At 36.0% G+C, this 18,903-nt stretch overlaps 1 pseudogene; it reads left to right on the top strand.

Annotated features, from left to right (window-relative positions):
* The first annotated feature begins 721 nt into the window (after positions 1-721).
* On the top strand, positions 722-6,255 carry LOC143636040 (pentatricopeptide repeat-containing protein At4g21300-like; annotated as a pseudogene).
* Positions 6,256-18,903: the final 12,648 nt, after the last annotated feature.

Genomic DNA, 18,903 nt, shown 5'->3' with positions numbered 1-18,903 from the left:
ATTTATTTTCATGCCATAAACTTGCTTTGATGATATGTAAATGTATTTTCTTGGCGATCTACAGTTGCGGATCATTAAAAACCATTTCTTTGGTGATAGTTAACCGGCAAATTTTCGTTGTCTACACAACCTTAGACTATCCACTATCACAACTCAAACCAACCCAACCATTTATTAAAAAACTAATTTCTCTTTCTTCCACTTATACAACCCATCCCAATCCAATATTTTACTTACTATCACAACCCAACCTAAACCAATATTTTATTAAATAAAAATGCTTCATTTTTTATAAACTTTATATCAAAATGTTCAGTATTTTTTTATAAATAAAACCATGTTGTTACATTTTTTTAAAAAAGGTTAAAAGTTGTAATTTTCATGAAAAATCAAGTTAGATATAAAAGTTTGGTTGCAAACTTGGGTTGCTGGAACAACCAAGGTTGCAACCGGTTGTGGACAAATAAGAATTTCCAATTTTTTAATTAAAATGTTTTTTTGTCATTTTGTGCCACCTTGCAACTGGTTGTTATAAATGGTCACAATAGTGGGTAGTCTTAGCTCATGTACAGACATTTAATCACGCGTGTGTATTGAACTATTGGTAATGACATAAACATTCATTTACTATAAAGGTATTTAGGTAGACAATCTTACAATTTAAAAATCATAAACAGAGACTAGAGAGATCATGATTTCTAGAGGTTTGTTAGAGAGGACCATGGACCAATATCGAACATGGAAGCCACCGAAGTTTTGTGAGGGATCTTTGGATTCGAAGGTTAATCATTGCTCTAGCTTTGTCCGTAATGTCTTGATCAACATGCAAATTCTAGTCATGTGAGCATTTGATCTTATAAACCAAACATGAGCAAGTGAGCAACAATTGACCATACAATCCAAAATACCTCCCACGTTACGCTAGTGGCTTCCATGATCGATAATGGTTTAGCGCCCTCTTTAACAGACTTTCCATATGTCACAAACTCTCTCTATATGTATATAAGTTAGAATGACGAAATTGTCTACCTGATTCACACCTCTATAGAGTTGCAGGAAAAGAGAATGTATGTTATGTTATATCTGATGAAAAAAAAAAGAGAAGAGTTCAAAAGACTATGGTCCATGTCTCTTAGGAAGAGAAGACGCACAAACCTTTTTTAATGAAAGGTTTTTCGAAAAACAAGCACACTGCAGACCACAAGGTCTGCGCATGGTCTGCGCAGCGCATACAAAAGAGGCAATGAAGAGCTTTTGAGAAAAAAACAAACATCCCTTACATACGTGTGTATATGTCTTTGTTGATACACATATAATCAGCTTGTTTTTGTATATGAGCAACATTCACATTAACAACTAGTTATAACCGAGAAGAGACTTTATGATGACACTGACTATTGGTTGCATAGATGATATATTTACATAGACACTAAACATGATATATTCTTATAGGGTTTTGGTTAAATACGTATAATTTTTATCGTGATAAATTACAAATAACTAGAGTAATTATGTTAACATCAGAGTAATTATATTACGCTATTTTAATTTTTATAACATAGTTACCCTAGTTCAAAACTGTAATTACTCCAGTTATTTGTATATTTAGTAGTTTAATTTTTATTTGTACAAAATCCCACCCACATACAGCGCGTTCGTTTCACAGAATTCGTGGAAATTCAAAGAAAATGGAATTAAAATCCCATGTGATAGCGTGTTCGATTCGTTGGAATTGAAATCTCAATTCCATTTTAGTGTGTTCGTTGTCAAAGAATTGGAATTGAAATTGATATTCAATTCCTTCAAATTCCTTTAAATAAAGGGATTCCAAATCCTTCCAAAATGTAGAGGATTCAAGTGAATTCATTGAAATCTTTTCTCGAGTTTTTTTTTTGTTTTTTTTAACGAGGATAACGAATAAAAAATTTTAGTTTTTTTTATTTTTTTTGTTTTTGATTTATATTTTAAGTTGTGAATTTTTTTATATTATTTTTGAATATTTTTTGAGGGGTTTTTAATCTTGATAGAAAACCCATAAAAAATTTCAAAAAAGATAATAAAAAAAAACAATGTCACAAAAATATGAATAAAAAAATCTAAACAAACTAAAATGTTTCCGTCGTTATCCTCGTTAAAAAAAAACCGATTCCAATTCATTTATCAAACGAACACATCAAAAATGAAATTGGATTTCAATTCCAATTCATATTGGAATGTTTAGATTCAAAATACAATTCTTTACAATCTAAATCCTATGTAAGTTCCAGTTACATCACATTACGTGAATTCTATTATGTGGGACGAACGCACCCTAAATGCTTGGCAGCAAATATATTTAGTCGTGTATGTATATAAACATGAACTTTATCAGATAACACCTTAATATTATACACATAATTTATTAAAAAAATTCTTAAAAGGTTTATTTAAAAAACAATCGATTGTGAAAAATATGTTTTTTAAATATTTTATATACACCGGAAGCCGGGTCTCCGGAGAAGACTCACCGGAATTACTAATATAATGTTTTGCAATAGATTAACGCTAGAAGAATTAAGCTAATCTTTGTGTAATTAATTATGTATCCCGTCTCATCTGTAATCAAAACTTTAAAGAAAACAACCCCTTTATTCTCTATCAATTCTCACTCTCTTTGTTCATCCACCTTACACCCTGAATAATATTTCTTACATTTATGAGGCTAACCAGGAGACCGTATATCTGGATATTATTCATCATTTTTTGATTCAATTGATTCAAACGTCCAGTCAATCTTAATTGCAAAGGAAAATCTCCTTTAAATAATATGTTTAGTTTTTCAATTGATTCTAAAAAAGATTCTTCAATATTGTTTTGATTCTTTAATTCAAAATATTGTTTTGAATTGGATGGGCTAAAATTTAAAAAATCCTCACCCTCCTCTTGCCTTCCCTTTCTATTTTGATTTTCACTAAAATTTAGATTTCTATTCAAATTAAAAAGAAGTAAGTTGCTTGGGATAAACCAAGGTTTCTCTTTATATTTATGATAAAGTATCACAACCTCTGGAAAGAAAAAAATTTTCGGATTTGATATGAGGCGATTTAAGATTAATAATTTTTCATTCATTCCCATCCAATCAAAAAAGACCTTTTTGTAATTGATTTCGGAATTTGAATCGATCGGAAGATAAAAAAGACCATTATTATGAATTATATCCCCTATTTTGTTTTGGTCCTTATTAGGTTCAACCTGAATATTTTTATTCAATTTCCAACCCAAATATTTTCTATCTTTATTTTTTTCCATATATATATAATTGCTTTTTCCTAGATAATTCTTGATATGAATATTTTTGAGTATGTTAACAATTTTTTCTTTCTTTCTAGTGGAATTTTCTTGCTTCTTATTTGTTTCTAATGATGATCTATAAATATAGGCATTCTTTTTAGTTTCAGAATCAATATATTTATATGATAAACGATCATATCTATAGTTTTTTTTGAAAATTATCTTCTTTACTTGGTAATAAATAGACTTTCGAGTTTTTTTTTTGTAATCAAATAATGGGTCTTTTTCATAGGAATACCATTTGTTTAGATCCTTATTTTGATACGTCTGGCATTTCTTTTTTCCATTTCGCCCTTTTTGTGGGACTAATCTAGACCATGTAATCTGAGATAAATCGTATTGATAATGACCTCTTAACCAGTTTTTCCAGGGATTCATTCCATAATTTGGAAGTTGATTATGTGTTACTTCGGAATCAAATATTCCTTGTCTTTCAAAAAAATCCTTTATTTCATTCTTAAGAAAAAAAGACGGTCCATTATACTGAAGAATAGATCTGAACTTATTGAAGTGAATAACCTGGGTTTGTGATAATTTGAAAAATACATATTTTTGTGACAAGTAAGATAAATAAAAAAAAATATGTGACTTCCCCTTACTATTTCTAAGATTATCAAAGCCTTTTTTATATTGATAGTCGAAATAAAGTCCATTTTATTTTAATTACCTTCTGATTCATCAGTTCTTGTTGGGTGTTTTAAATCTGGCGAATTTAATAAAGTTTTAAGGGTTTATTTAAATTACAAGCAAATGAAAATTGGAATACATGGTTCGGCATTTACGTTTAGTTTAAAGAGTTGTGTTCAGTTGGGTAGACATGAACTTGGAAAAGCTATTCATGTTGATGTTTTGAAGCTTGGTTTGAATTCGGACCGGTTTGTCGGTTCGTCTTTGGTCGGGTTTTATTCAATGTGTAAAGATATGGTGGGTGCACACAAGGTGTTTGATGAAATTACTGAGAGAGATATTGTTGCGTGTACGTCTTTGATAACCGGGTATACTCAAACGAATGATCATCCTGCTGTTTATGAAGCGTTTACTGTTGCTCAACGGATGCAGGCTGATGACGTGGAACTGAACCGTGTGACTTTGGTGATGTTATTACAGGCAGCGTCGAAGTTGCGGTTGTTGAATTATGGGGATGTTATTCATGCTTATGCGGTTAGAAGAGGAATAGGTTGTTTTGATGAAGTTTTGAAAACGAGTCTTATGGACATGTATGTCAAGTGTGGTGAGCTACATAAGGCTGCCGCGGTTTTTAATCAAATAAGCATAAAGACGACTGTTTGTTGGAATGTAATGATAGATGGCCATCTGAAATCGTGTCGGCCTTTTGAAGCCTTGAATCTGTTCTCTCTCATGGCTCAAGAAGGTCATAAAGTTGTTCTAATTTCATTAGCAAACGGGGTTCTGAGTTGTGCTAGTTTGGGCTTGTTACGTGTCGGTAAGAGCATCCATGGTTATATGTTTAGAACCGGGATTCAGCTTGATGTTATCACCAAGACAGCTCTGATTGATATGTACTCAAAATGTAACAGTTGTGACAAAGCTAAGAATCTTTTTGATATTATGAAGGACAAAGATGTCATTTTGTTTAACGTGATGATGGCGGGCTATCTCCAAAATGGTTACCCCCGTGAAGTAATCAAATCATTCCACAACATGAGAAGATCTGGTTTGACTGAAAACGAAGCTACCGTATTGACCATAGTTTCTGCATTTTCTGATCTGAAAGATATTAGACATGGCAGAAGCATCCATGGATTTGTGATTGCACATGGGTTTGAGTCAAAAACCGATATTGCTAATCAGATCATGTACATGTATGTAAAATGTGATTATCTAGACTATGCGAGGCGAGTCTTTGATGATATAAAGCACAAAGATTTGGTATCTTGGACATCAATGATGAAGGGTTACGAGAATCTTGGCCATGCCAATGAAGTGATAACCTTGTTTTACAAAATGGTAAACTCGGGAAAACAACCGAACCCTGATTTGGTCACTTTAACTTGTTTGCTTCAAGCATTTTCTCGGCTCGGGTGTGTCAGCCAAATTAAGGAGATTCATTGTCATGTGATTCGAGTATCAATGGAGAATGAAATCACCATCATGAACTCTTTGTTAACTAATTACAGTAAATATGGAATGTACAAAACATCAAGAGATTTGTTCAGTCAAATGCGTACCAAGTGTCTAGCTTCATGTAACACAATGATAGCTGCATCAGGGATGCACGGTGACTGTTTTGGCGCACTCGAATTAATAAACGAAATGAAAAAAGAAAAAGTCGTTCCCGATGAGGTGACATTCATGTCAGCGTTATCTTCTTGCAGTCATGCTGGTTTAGTAGAACAAGGTTTAAATCTTTTTAAGATGATGAAAGAGGAATACGGGTCTTGTTCCTGGTGAAGAGCATTATGGTTGTGTGGTTGACTTGTTGGGCCGGGCCGGTCAACTTAAGGAAGCGTTTGAGTTGTTGAAATGTGTGTTCCATCAACACAGATTGGGTCTGCACTTGGTGCACTGGTGGCTGCGTGTAGGGTTCATGGAAACCGTGAAATGGGTGAGGTTTTAGGTAGGTGGCTCTTGGATTTTGATCCTGAAAATTCAAGGTCTTATGGGTTGGTTTCAAACTTGTATGCAGAAAGTGAAAGATGGAATGAGGCTGCACATATAAGAGCTACTGCAAAGCAGAGAGGCTTGAAAACAACTACGGGCTGTAGCTTAATAGAAATAGAACGGTAGTGTTCAAAGATTATGGGCATTATGTAATCATGAAAGATGCTTGTTCAGAGACATTTATACAATGTAATGAGCAGTGGGTATCATTCTATTTTGATATTTCCCCGATTGCCTATTATTTTCGCAGAGTTAAGGTTACGAATTAAAAAGTGATTCAAGAAGCTATACTTGATTTATGGTTTTCGGTCTGTAAGACTGTAACTCCCTTTGTTGACTAACTACAACAAAATGCCCAACCCTACACCAAAGCAAAAGGTTCGGTGATTATTATTGGTTTTTAGTTTGTGTAATGTAACAACTAATTTGACTAGGGTTAAAAAATTTTATTTTATTGTTCATCATTGGAAATAGGGGTTTGTACTTGTAGAAGATTAGGGTTCTTTTAAGGCGCAGAGTGAAGATTGGGAGGCTGCTGCCAATGCAAATTTGTTACTTTGACAGAATATTTCGGTCTTGAATTCGATGTCGTGGGCAGGTCCAGAAGATATTTATCTCTCTACTTCTGTTGCAACCTATCTTAACAGTAAGCTTTCTTGTATTTCAATATTATAGTTCAATATTATTGTCAGTAAATTTATGCAGTAATAAGTAACAGGTTTTTGTTATTTTCTGTTGCTAGATTTTGTCTACCTTAAATCAGTCTGGCAGTCAACAACTTACTTTAGAAAGATTTAAGGCTCAAATCCAAGGAAAAGGAATCCAGTGTAAGTTTCTTACTTTTAGAGTTTTAGGTTTAGAATGAAGAATTAATGTGTGCAATTGAAGCTCACAAAAGCAACGAAACTCACTTTTTAGAGAAAGGTTACAACTTGCAGTGTAGACCATAAGTATTTTGTGTAAATCTGTGCATGAAGTTAATCATGCATATTTAATCAATCTTATTGTAGGCTACAGCTAGCAAAATTTGATTATATCCAACTGAACTTTGTTGATCGTAGCATATTATGGTCTTTTGCGTCTTTGAAAAACCATATGGTATTGTAGGCATAAGAATATAAGTATTGCAATCACCAACAGTAACTTTTTTTAATCATTAATAGTTATCGTGGCCTTCTATATTATTTTATTCACATTCGCATAGAGAAAACCATTTGAATATACAATATATTTCAATTTGCTGCATTTGATTGCGTCTGCAGATTATGAAGAATATGGGATTTGTGAATGATGTTGTAGTGGTTTAATTTCTTAACTTGGATGAGTTCCAAATCTTCAAGAACCTATTTGTCATTCATCAAGGAAAACTAAAGTGACAGACTATACACTTTTTACTCTTAAAGCATGCAACAAAATGGACCTGGCCAGTGTCCATGTCCACCCACCCCTGGGAGTTAGGTGATGAGGTATGAGGCCTTGGGTAAATGATTTTGAAGCTGCATTTGTTCTCTTTTGAATTACCAACTTTTTTTTATTATGTCAATCGCGCCTAACGGGTTGATTCGTACGTTAATTAAGAAAGTCTGGAAAAACGTGCAGCCACATACCATTTTCTCGCGCTGTACTATATTTAAAAGAAAGATGTCTCAAGATAGGGAAAACGACCAAAAGGTCCATTTTGACCCAATTCCTATAATGTCTATCTAAATCCGCAAGTCTTCGTTCTGTCCATTGCAAAATTGCTTGGGTGGCCCATATATTTTACACCAATAACTGACAGACACGTGTACTAATCCTGCCAAAAATGTTTCTGCCTGCCTGCCTATTTGTCAGACAATCTCACAACAATGTTCATGGCGGCCGGTCTGGATTTTAGAAACCAGCACGCTCCGACTTGTTTTTGAAAACCCAGCGGCTACTATGGGCATCCGCCTGCTTTTTTTATTAGATTTTATTTTTCCAAGCCCAACTTCTCAAGAGCCCAACTTTTCTTTCATAATGGGTGCCTGTTTCCCTGATTTTTTTTATATTAAAAACAGGCGCCTAGTAGAAAGAGACTGTCGTAGCGTTTTCTATTTTTATTTCTTTTTTGGGAACAAGCGCTGACGGGTAAAATACAGCCGGACATTTAACGAGGGGTGTTTATTTTGACAATGAGTGTATATACTTTTTCCAGAAGTTAGTATTTGTAATCTTAAAAATTGTGTAATCGATTAGGATAATGTTGTGAATTGTGGTTTGTAGTGTTGGAAAGTGGCAGGAGTGAAACAACACTTGTTAGTTTGTTCCGCTTGATTCCCCACGTGGTATGAGTCTACGTGATAACGTGAGTTATTATCAACTGATAGAATGTATCTCTCACTGTTTTGGTTTTCAAAACATTTTCGGATGACAAAATATAAATATATAAGATTTTAACGTATGCTGTTTACCTTTAAAAGCGTGAGGATTTATACTTTATGTTTTCAAATATTACGCGGTTTGTCTTTTGGCCCTGACGCTGTTAGTTTTTCTCATTAACTAGCCAACCCAAAAAACTAATTTTATGGTTTAATTAGATATTAGAGAAAAAACAAGGTTGACCCCACCTTTTATGGTGTTGGTGGACGCCAATTCTTTGGCTAGAGACATGGTGGTGCCCTGTTTCTTGAGGATGGCATGATGTTTGGCGCCTCAAAGGAAGGGGCTAAATGTTAAAATAAAAGAGATGACTAGATGAATTAAGAGCTTTTATAATAAACTCCAAACTCCAATGTTTAGATCTAGGTGACATCAGGTGGGTGAATTGACATCAAGTGAACAACGGAGACATATATAAACTTCAGTGGAGTAAAGTTTGTAGGGTGAGATCATTGTCTTCATATAAGTGGTGGACACCATAATGAAGCTGCTTTCTCTTTCCTCTCATATAAATATATACGTTTAATGTTTTGTAATGACGTTTGTGCAAGTTCGTTGCTATAGAAGAAAGTGAGGGTTTTGAAAAAAAATAAAAAAGAATGTAATGTAACGTTTATATGGGTTTGTTGTATATGTTCTAAAAATATTATGTATAGAGAATGACGTAAAATTATGGAGAGAAGTGGACTGACGAGGGAGTGTCACCTCCATTGAAAATTGATAGATGAACAAAATTTCAAAATAAAATTTGATTGGTTGATCCCTCCAAATCTCTCTCTCTCTCATTTAGTTTCATGAACCAGATTTGTTAAAGGTGTTCCCGGCCGTAACCCAAAAAAAAAAAATTAAGGAAAAAAGTATATATGTATCTAGAGTCGCTATGCTAGTGTTTGTAACAAACTCTATGGTTTCACCTATGATAAAGTAACTACGTAGCCCATCGTCTTAACTCCAATAAGATACAAAAACATCTATTAATATATATATCGTCTTAACTCAATCTAGTTTTTAATTTTTGGGATTTTGGTTTTTAATACTCCTAACTTTCTCTTATTGGTAGATAACACTCTCAGCTTTCGATTTGTCACCCACCACTCCCAACTTTCACCCTATTTTCCTGTACCACTCCCCGTCTAAATGAACACTAACCTCGTTAATGTTTTGGACTAAAAATGTCATTCAAATTAGTTGATGGGGTGAAAAAGAAAATTAAATTGTTTAACATATACCAAATTTACCTCCAATCAACCCTGGATCAAGCATTACCACTCCATCCTCATCTATTACCACCACCACTACACCTCTGATTCAACACGAACCCATCTACAACATATCGATTTGAAGCAATCCTTTACTAGCCGGAAAACGAGTTACAGGTTTTCGGCGAACACTACATCCATTATTTCACTGCCCACCGCCCCAAAACCGCAACCCCCACCACCACCAGTGTGTCACCCAGCCACCTTCCGGGATCGCTACGTGCCGGAAAAACGAGTTGCAGATTTCCGGCGAGCACCATCTTCATCATATCTCCACTGGTGCACAATCTTCATGATCTCCATCACCTTTTTACACCTTTGAACCATCTCCATTTTCTGAAAGACGAGATAGCCGTAAAACTCAAATTCGCCAGAAAAAACGAGGTCGCCGGAAAAAAGAGGTCACTGGAAATGAAGGTTGTTGAGGTTGTACAATTACCACCGTCCCCGTCTTGTCGTTGTATTGGGAGTTCGTCGAAGAACAGGGAAGCCAGACCAGATCGTCACCGGAAAACATGGAAGACCATAATTCTCCCTCTCATCGACTTTCTCTTTCTTTAATTGACACTCTCTTTCTCTCTCTGGTAGCTTATGTGTGTTAAAAATAAAAATTCTGTTTTACCCCCTCAACTAATTTGAATGACATTTTTAGTCCAAAACATCAACTAGGTTAGTGTTCATTTAGACGGGGAGTGGTATAAGAAAATAAGGTGAAAGTTGGGAGTGGTAGGCGAAAAATCAAAAGTTGGAAGTGTTATCTACCAATAAGGGAAAGTTGGGAGTATTAAAAACCAATATCCCTTAATTTTTTAAGTAATAAACTTTGGATATTCTAATTCCCTTATTCTACTACACTCCATTGCTCTTTTCTCTATTACATTCCATCTTTACCATACTTTCTTTACACCACCACCACCACCACCACCACCACCAACTACCGCCAACATAACCGTTGTCACCGCAGCACCTCCATTATTGGTTTGAGTGTATAAACTCTACTTGTGCTTCAAGTGCTTGAACCTCTTGAGATTGAAATTCTGAAGATAAAAAATGAAAAGACTAAAACATCAAAAAACTCATGTGAAATACTATATATTATCCACTTTGTAGTCATGTACTAGCTATACACTGCTTAATACAATAGGGACGTCGGCTTAATACAATAGGGACGTCGTTATTTAATTAGACACTAATGAAAAGGTGATATACGTACACACTATATATTGTCACGTATTAGCTGCATTTAAGTTTGTACTTGTATCAGTAGAGAAGAAGTCTAGAAGTATTTATATTTTTCTAGAGTATGTTCTAGTATTGGCAGGTTTACTCCTCTATATAGTTGATCAATAATACATTACACCTTACAGAGTTTTCATTATTCTACAACATCATCACGAAGTAAATTACTCCATAGAGAATGGTGACCGGGATCCGCTATCTGAGATGACAAATTCCAAAGTCTACAAACATTTTTCCCCTTTCAGAATTTATAAACGTTGCATGCATGATTCTCACCCATGGAATAAATTGAAGTTTGGTGACCAAGATCGATAAACACAAAAAAGAAATTTAGATCATAAGCTCGATCTTTATAACTTTCATTAGTTAGAAAAATTACAATACATAAACTCTTATCTCACTTAATGATATAACACACAAGCTCGGGTATATATATTAGTTTAAACATGAAAACCTAATTAGACTAGAATACAACCTCCTTATCATACTCAAATACTAATTAGTAAAAACATATTTAAACATGATAACGTATTCAGATTTTTAAAATTTATAATATTTCCACTTTTTCATACAAATAATTGAGGCTTGAGTATGGCCCGACCTTTCATTACTTATTTTCCACGGATAAAACGCTTTACCCACAAAAGATTTCCGTTTTAACCATTTTATCAAATTTGCCCTTTCATTTTCAAGGTTGAGCCTACCGACACATCCCAAGTTAAGTGCGCTTTCTTTTATTTATCTCATATTATTAGTAGTTTGAAAAACCAATTTCCGATAAATATCATCATCTCCCACTTTCACGCAACAAAAACTAGATTCAAGGGACATTTTTAAAACATTTTTCAATTTTTTTTCTTTTCAAATTTTTAAATTTTTTTTAATTTTTAAATATTTTTTTTTAAATTTAAACTCGATTTAAACTACGACTCAAATATCCTATCCCCACACTTAAATTTTGCATTGTCCTCAATGCAAGGATAAGGAAGACTTAAAATAAAAATATAATAAAATCGGACTACAAAAACTAAGACTCTAAAAATTAAAAACAAATGCAAAACAAATGTTAATAAGCTAGATAAATGGAAAAGACTTAGCAGGTAATATGCGAATGAAACATGACGCCAAAGTCTTCTTCCATGAATGCCCTCCAACTACGAACGTGTTCAGCAATTAGTAACTCCTTCTCTCTCACACGAACACAAACGGCAAAACAAAACAAACATATCTAAAAAATGTATCTTATCATAATGATAGATATTAAGCAATTAAAGTGTTTCACATCAACCGACCAATATATAAAACATGAATAATGAGCAGCATATAAAAATAAAACATAAAGTATACGGTTCGACTGCTCCATCCCCACACTTGTCTTTTTCAATAAATTTTCTTTGTGGATCGTCTCTCTAGCTCATACAATCTCTCTTTTACCTAGGAAAACTTAAAAACGCAAAAACAAAGACGAACTACAAAAAACTACGTTAGTGACTCAATTAAATATACAAACTCCGCGAAACCTCGCCACACTTGAAGTTAATCAGGAGGTTTCTCCTTTATCTGGACCCTATCTAACCCGTTTAGTTCCATTCGGAATTTATCAAACATTAATATATCAATGATGAAACCGCAAAATATTAACTTAGAATTAAAAGTCAGTAATGGGTCAGACCACCTATATTTAAACTTACATGGCAAGAGCCGGATGCGTTGTAAGTATCAAGAAGACTGGTCGTGTTTGACATGCAAAGGTATTTTCATTCCTGTAGACCATCTTCTAAAGTATACGCAACTTCGGTTTTCAGGTAACCTATCATCCTCGACCTTATCACGTGGTTTTAATTCCTGATCAGCATTTAAAACACAGTCCACGGGCCGGCAATAGTGTTCTTACTCTAACACCACATCCTCATCTACACTGTCCTCTACAAGGAGGGCTTCGAAAAACGCAACATCCTCATTAACGTCTAATGTGTCTCCCCCGTCATAATCCGACAATCCATCCAACTCCAGATTCAAGAATTCATCTTCCTCATTAAGCTCATTATCAACCTTAACCATATCCTCAACACCAAACATTAGCTCGAATGACTCTCCCAATTCCATCTCTTCCTCAAACACAGGTTTCACCATAACTGATCTCAGATATGCAGCCCACTCCTCCTCGTCACAATCATCATCGGAGTCACTACAAAACTCAGTACAATTAGCAACATATACCTGTAAAACCTGAGGTGGGATTTCATCAGCCGCTCGTGTCTTCGTATCCGGGATGAGCTCCTCTTCTTCATCTACATATTCCATGATTGGCTCTTTCCCTTCTTCTGGAAACGTCGGGAACAACTCGCCTAACCAATTCATGTATCGCAAATAGTTTCCTTCCGCATTATACTTATAACCAGGTGTCGGTTGCTCCTCCAGCTGCACACTCTCCTCTTAGTTTATCTCATCATCAGAGTCACTCCAAAAATCAATAATAGCATATGAAACCGGAGGTGGGACTTCAACATCCATTTTTGTCTCCGTTACTTGAATGATCTCCTCATCTGATTGCTCAACATATTCCAAGGATCTTAACCTATCCATTTCATTTTCTTCATCCAGTCTCCTAGAAATTTCTTCTACTTGATGTTGGAGATCTGTAATAATATCCTGGTGATTTTTGAAGATGGTATCATGCTCAACGAGCATCTTTTGGGTATCTGTAGCCATGTATTGGACCAACATCTTTTCTATCCTACCCATAGCAGCTACATCCTCATCAGAAAGGCTTTTAGAAAATTGATCATAACACTGCTCCTGGTTTTGCTGAGGTTGCTGATACGAATTATCAAAATAATACGGAAAAGGTCCATGTGAAAAATTTTGTACCAGCTGCACAGAAGGGTTAGTACGATTATATGGACATGCACGAGTCATATGACAACCAGCGCATCTATAACAAATAAAGCGAGAACCCTTGTATGGACAATCATAGTGTAAATGAGGATCACCACACGTATCACAATTAAGGTTACTATTGTATGGACATTTAATGGTAGAGTGAGGTCCATTACAAATTTCACACATAATTACAGGAATCTAAACAAGCAAAAGACACAGACAATTAGACACCTACGAATCACAATAAAAAAATAAAAAATAAACACGTAAAAAGCTAATTAACTAAAACCTTAAAAACTCAAAAGCAAAAACACAACAGCACGTATATAGCAAGTAAGTCCAATCAAAACTAATAACGCAATCGCCAAGAGTCCCCGGCAACGGCGCCAAAAACTTGATGTGCTTGAAGTAGTCAAATAATTATTAACTAAAAATAAGCTAATCTAGACACTAAGTAACAATTCTAGACTCTTAAACTACTAACCGGCAAGTGTACCGGTCGACTCTAGTACAGCTAAGTAAGTCCGGATATCGAACCCACGAGACTCTATAAATTACGTATACTAGCTAATTAGACTCAACTACAAGACGTGACTATTTAATAATAATGTTTGAAGGGGGGTTTTAAACTAATTATTAATTAACTAAACCTAACCCTAATTAAATAAAATATAATAAACTATTAAAACACTTAGATTAACTCAGATGATAAAAATAACTACATAGGCTAGAATCCCCAATGTCACGACAATCAATCAAATGGGAAACTTAAGTTATGGAACTGTGATCGTAAAATAGACCATTGACAGAAAACCCGAATAGGACCCTTGACCTTCAAGAAGACACCTATGGATTTCTAACAAGTTTTAAGACTCACCAGTTTTATAAATTAAACTTCCTTACGGTTATTTAATAATTTATGTCTAAGTGTCTTTATGACGAAATCCTACCTTACAGCGCGGAAATCAAAGATAGTTAAGAAGACTCAATTGACTTAATAGACTAAGCTGACAATCAAACCTAGACGGACTCCTTACGAAGAACTAAATCTAGCAATCCTGACCAACAAAGATCTATCAATAACCTATCACCTTACAGCTTTCTAGGCTAGCAGCTCACTTTTATCTATTTAATTGATTTTATTGTTTCTATGATTTTAATGCATATCAATCATAAACTAGTCAAGAACACACAGTAAATGACCTAACGAAACCCTATCCTATGAAACAATCACCAAGGGTAATGTGAAACAATAAATCCAAGTAAATAAAACCAAGCAATCATACGCATCAGTTAATTCAAACTCAACACTTTACTTAGAACATAAAATCCATAACGAAAAGAAATCCCAATCAAAATCAAACCAAACAAAGGTTCATCACGACCTAGGTAGTTTATGAATTTTAGCCTAGCATCATATAGTCTAAATCAAACAAAGCAAATAAAACTGAAAACATGGTGAAATAATGAGAAACGAAAGATTAAAGGCGATAAAACCCGTAGTTTTCGATCTTGAACGTAAAGCACTTCACCGGCTGTTCTCGTGCCTTTAAAATCACCAACAAACTCGTAAAATAGTTCCAAGAACTCTCCAAAATCGTCTGGTGGCTTCAGGTTATGTCAGGTTTAAGTTAAAGGTGTTTAAATAGCGAAAACAAGGCCCGACATTAACCAAAAACGAGTTAAAAACCCATCAGCAGTGCCTAGACGCCGCGCTAAGGGCTTTTTGCCTTTCCCCTAGGCGCGGCGCGGCGTGCTTCTCCAAGGGGTCCGGTCAGACCGGCCCGGTCTGACCGGTTCTCTGTTTCAGTTCTTCCTGACGCGTTCCGGATCTCCGTTTCGGCTCGTTTTAGCTCGTTTTCGCCCTTTTTAATCACGATCAAATCCCGGAACCTACGACACACAAAAACGTTAGTAGTATACAAATCTTGAGTAAAAACAATTAAAATATTAAATAAAATAAACAATGGAAACATATATATTTAGCATTATATCAAAACAATAAATAATAAATAAATTCCTTGTTGTCCAAGCCATTTGCTCGACTTGTTCACCAAGTAATTTGTTCCATATAAATCAAGTCACGTGCTCAACTTGATAAACAAGATACGAACTCATCATAGGCTCGATGAGTCGGCCCAACGGAAATTACGTCCAACATAAATTCTATTTACCTATCAATTTGAAAAAGACAAAATGGCAAAACAGGTCCTTTATGTTTGCACGGTTTTTCAATAGTCGTCCTTTAGCAAACTTAATGACAGAAAACATCCTTTATGTTCAAAAAATGTTGCACGGTTCGTCCTTTTCACTAACGAGGGTTAGTTTTTCTCGTTAAATCCAGTCATGTGCACCTCATGTGAGGGCAATTTAGTCTTTTTACCCCCTCAAGGGTTATTTGTGTAATTGATTTAAAATCTTGGGCTTTAAAGAAATAAAAGTTTTTTTATTTTTAACCATCATATTCTTAAAATATTCATAACCTAGCCACCACCCATCATCATCATCCCATCCAACCTCCCACCACCACCGACAAAACCCACCTCCGTGCCGTCCGTCGTCGGACCACCATCAACCTCCAACCGTAATTCCATCAGTCAACCACCACAACAGCAACCACCACTCACTTCCTTCTCTTCCTCATCTCTCTCCTCCTCTTCCATTCCACCGCAGATCTCACTTCCGACCGAGCTGCACTCCTCACCCTCCGTTCCTCCCTCACCGGTCGCACCCTCCTCTGGCCCGGCCACCACCCACCCCACCCCTTGCAACTGGTCCGACGTACAATGCGACCCCACCCTCAACCGCGTCACCGCCCTCCACCTCCCCGACAACTCTCTCTCCGGCCAACTACCCGCCGGAGTATTCTCCAACCTCACCCAACTCAAATTCCTTATTCTCGGGTTGCTTGACCTTGTGAAGCTAAACCTTGCTGGGAATAATTTCTAGGGTCGGGTTTCAAATGGGTTTGGTAATTTGATCCGAAAGAGGCGTTTTCCGAAACGGTGTTGCAGGGTGGGATGATGGTGGCGGTGAAGAGGTCGAGAAGGAGTAAGTTTTTTCCGGTGAGGGTTTGGGGCGTGAGGAGGATGGAGATGGTGGCGGTGGACGGCGGTGTGCCGGTGATGAATGGTCGGGTGTGGGTCGGATCTGGTGGTTGGTGGTGGTGTTGTCGGGTAAGGTGATACGTGGTGGTGTTTTGACGGAGATTAACTGGGTCTCCGGTGGAGGTTCGTGGACGTCCGGTGGGGGGATCAACTGGGTCTGATGGTGGTTGATTTGGTGTGGTGGTGGCGGCGATTAACTGGGTCTCCGGTGAAGGTTAGTGGTGGTGGTTTAAACACAGAAAGAGAGAGAGATAGAGAGGGGAGAATGGAGAGAGAGAGAGTGTGTGTCTTTTATATATATATTATGTTTTATTTTTAGTTATTAAATCTATTTATAAATTTACAAATATACCCTCATGTGCATTGCACATGACCATATTTAACGAGATTATTTAACTGAGTTAGGGTCAAAGGACAAAACGTGATAGAGTTTTCAAATATAAATGATGTTTTCTGTCATTAAGTTTGCTAAATGATGACTATTGAAAAACCGTGCAAACATAAATGACCTGTTTTGCCATTTTGTCTTTGAAAAATCATTATAGCATAACGAATCCCACTCTTAAGTTCTACAACAATTTTATTCTTTTGTTTTACCCTATTCCGAGTAATAAAAAAAAAGGTTTTTGCTAAATTTCGATTTAAAAGACGGAAACAATATTTGCACCATAAGGTTCATGATTTCTGATAAGGGGAACCGTGTTTGTAGACTTAAATTCTGCCATCTCAGATGACGGATCCAGTTGTCATTTGTCCCAGCTGATGAAATCAATCAATCAATCATGCCCAGTAAAATCCCACCGACAGCAAAGCTATAAGTAGGGTCTGGGGAGGGTGGGATGTAGGCACACCGTACCTCTATCCAAAGGAATAAAGAGGTGGCTTCCAGAGAGACCCTCGGCTCTAAGTACATGTGTATGAAGCAAAATAAAGGAAATCAAAGTTTAACAGTTATATAAAAACTACTACTAATTATAATAATATTAATAATAAGATCACAGTTTAACAGCTATATAAAAGCTAATAATAATTATAATAATAATAATAATAATATATGTAAGGGAAATACCATTATGGTATGTGACCTAAATAAGTTAAGTCTAAGCCCTAAGGTATTCAAATCTCTCTAAAAATCCTTAACTTTAATTCTACTTCTCCACGAATTCCTATCCTCAACCATGTCCTCGGAGAGATTTAGGTCTATCAAATCATGCCTAATCCTCTCATCCCAAGTCAATTTCGGTCGTCCTCTACCCCTCCTCCCCTCTATAGTAATGTTTTCTACGGATCTAACAGGATTCGTCGTCTGTCTTCTCTTTACATGTCCAAACCATCTCAATCTCTACTCTCTTATCTTGTCTGCTATGTTCGCCACCCCTAATCTCTCGCGAAACACAACGTTTCTTATTCGGTCTAGCCTTGTGTGCCCACACATCCAACGTAGCATTCTCATTTCTGCTACCTCCATCTTCCGCACTTGTGCCTTCTTGATGGCCCAACAATCTGTTCCATATAGCATTGCAGGTCTAACTGCCACCCTATAGAATTTTCCCTTTAGTTTAGTCGGGAAACTCTTGTCGCACAATATACCTGTGGCTGCTTTCCATCTACACCATCCTACCTGAACTCGGTGGGTCACATCACTGTCTAATTCCCCATCCTACCTGAACTCGGTGGGTCACATCACTGTCCATCTACACCATCCCAGCTGATGAAGCGGAAGGAAATTCCGCCACCTCAGATGGCGAAAAACTAACCCAATTTCGTACACCTAGTTTCGATCCATCAGTATCATCCTAAACCTACTAATCCTAAAAATAAAACTCTTACCTTTTCTGGCATCACTCTAAGTGATTCTAACTAATTAATAACTATGGGCATATTTAATTTGTGACTTTATGGTAAAGTATATGTTACCCAACAAGGGGTACGTACGTGACAATATTAACCATTAATAACCAAAATAAGTTGGGCGATTCTAAACCCCTATATATTAATGATCAAATACCAGTGCATGTTCATCCATAACCATCAATTATGACAGAAGTTTATGACATGTCATC

The sequence above is a fragment of the Bidens hawaiensis genome, unplaced genomic scaffold (assembly GCF_021521415.1).
Source record: "Bidens hawaiensis isolate Kalapana, Puna unplaced genomic scaffold, B.hawaiensis_p1.1 tig00007761_1, whole genome shotgun sequence".
Taxonomy (NCBI): Eukaryota; Viridiplantae; Streptophyta; class Magnoliopsida; order Asterales; family Asteraceae; genus Bidens; species Bidens hawaiensis.
This window is presented reverse-complemented; position numbering and strand designations above follow the sequence as displayed.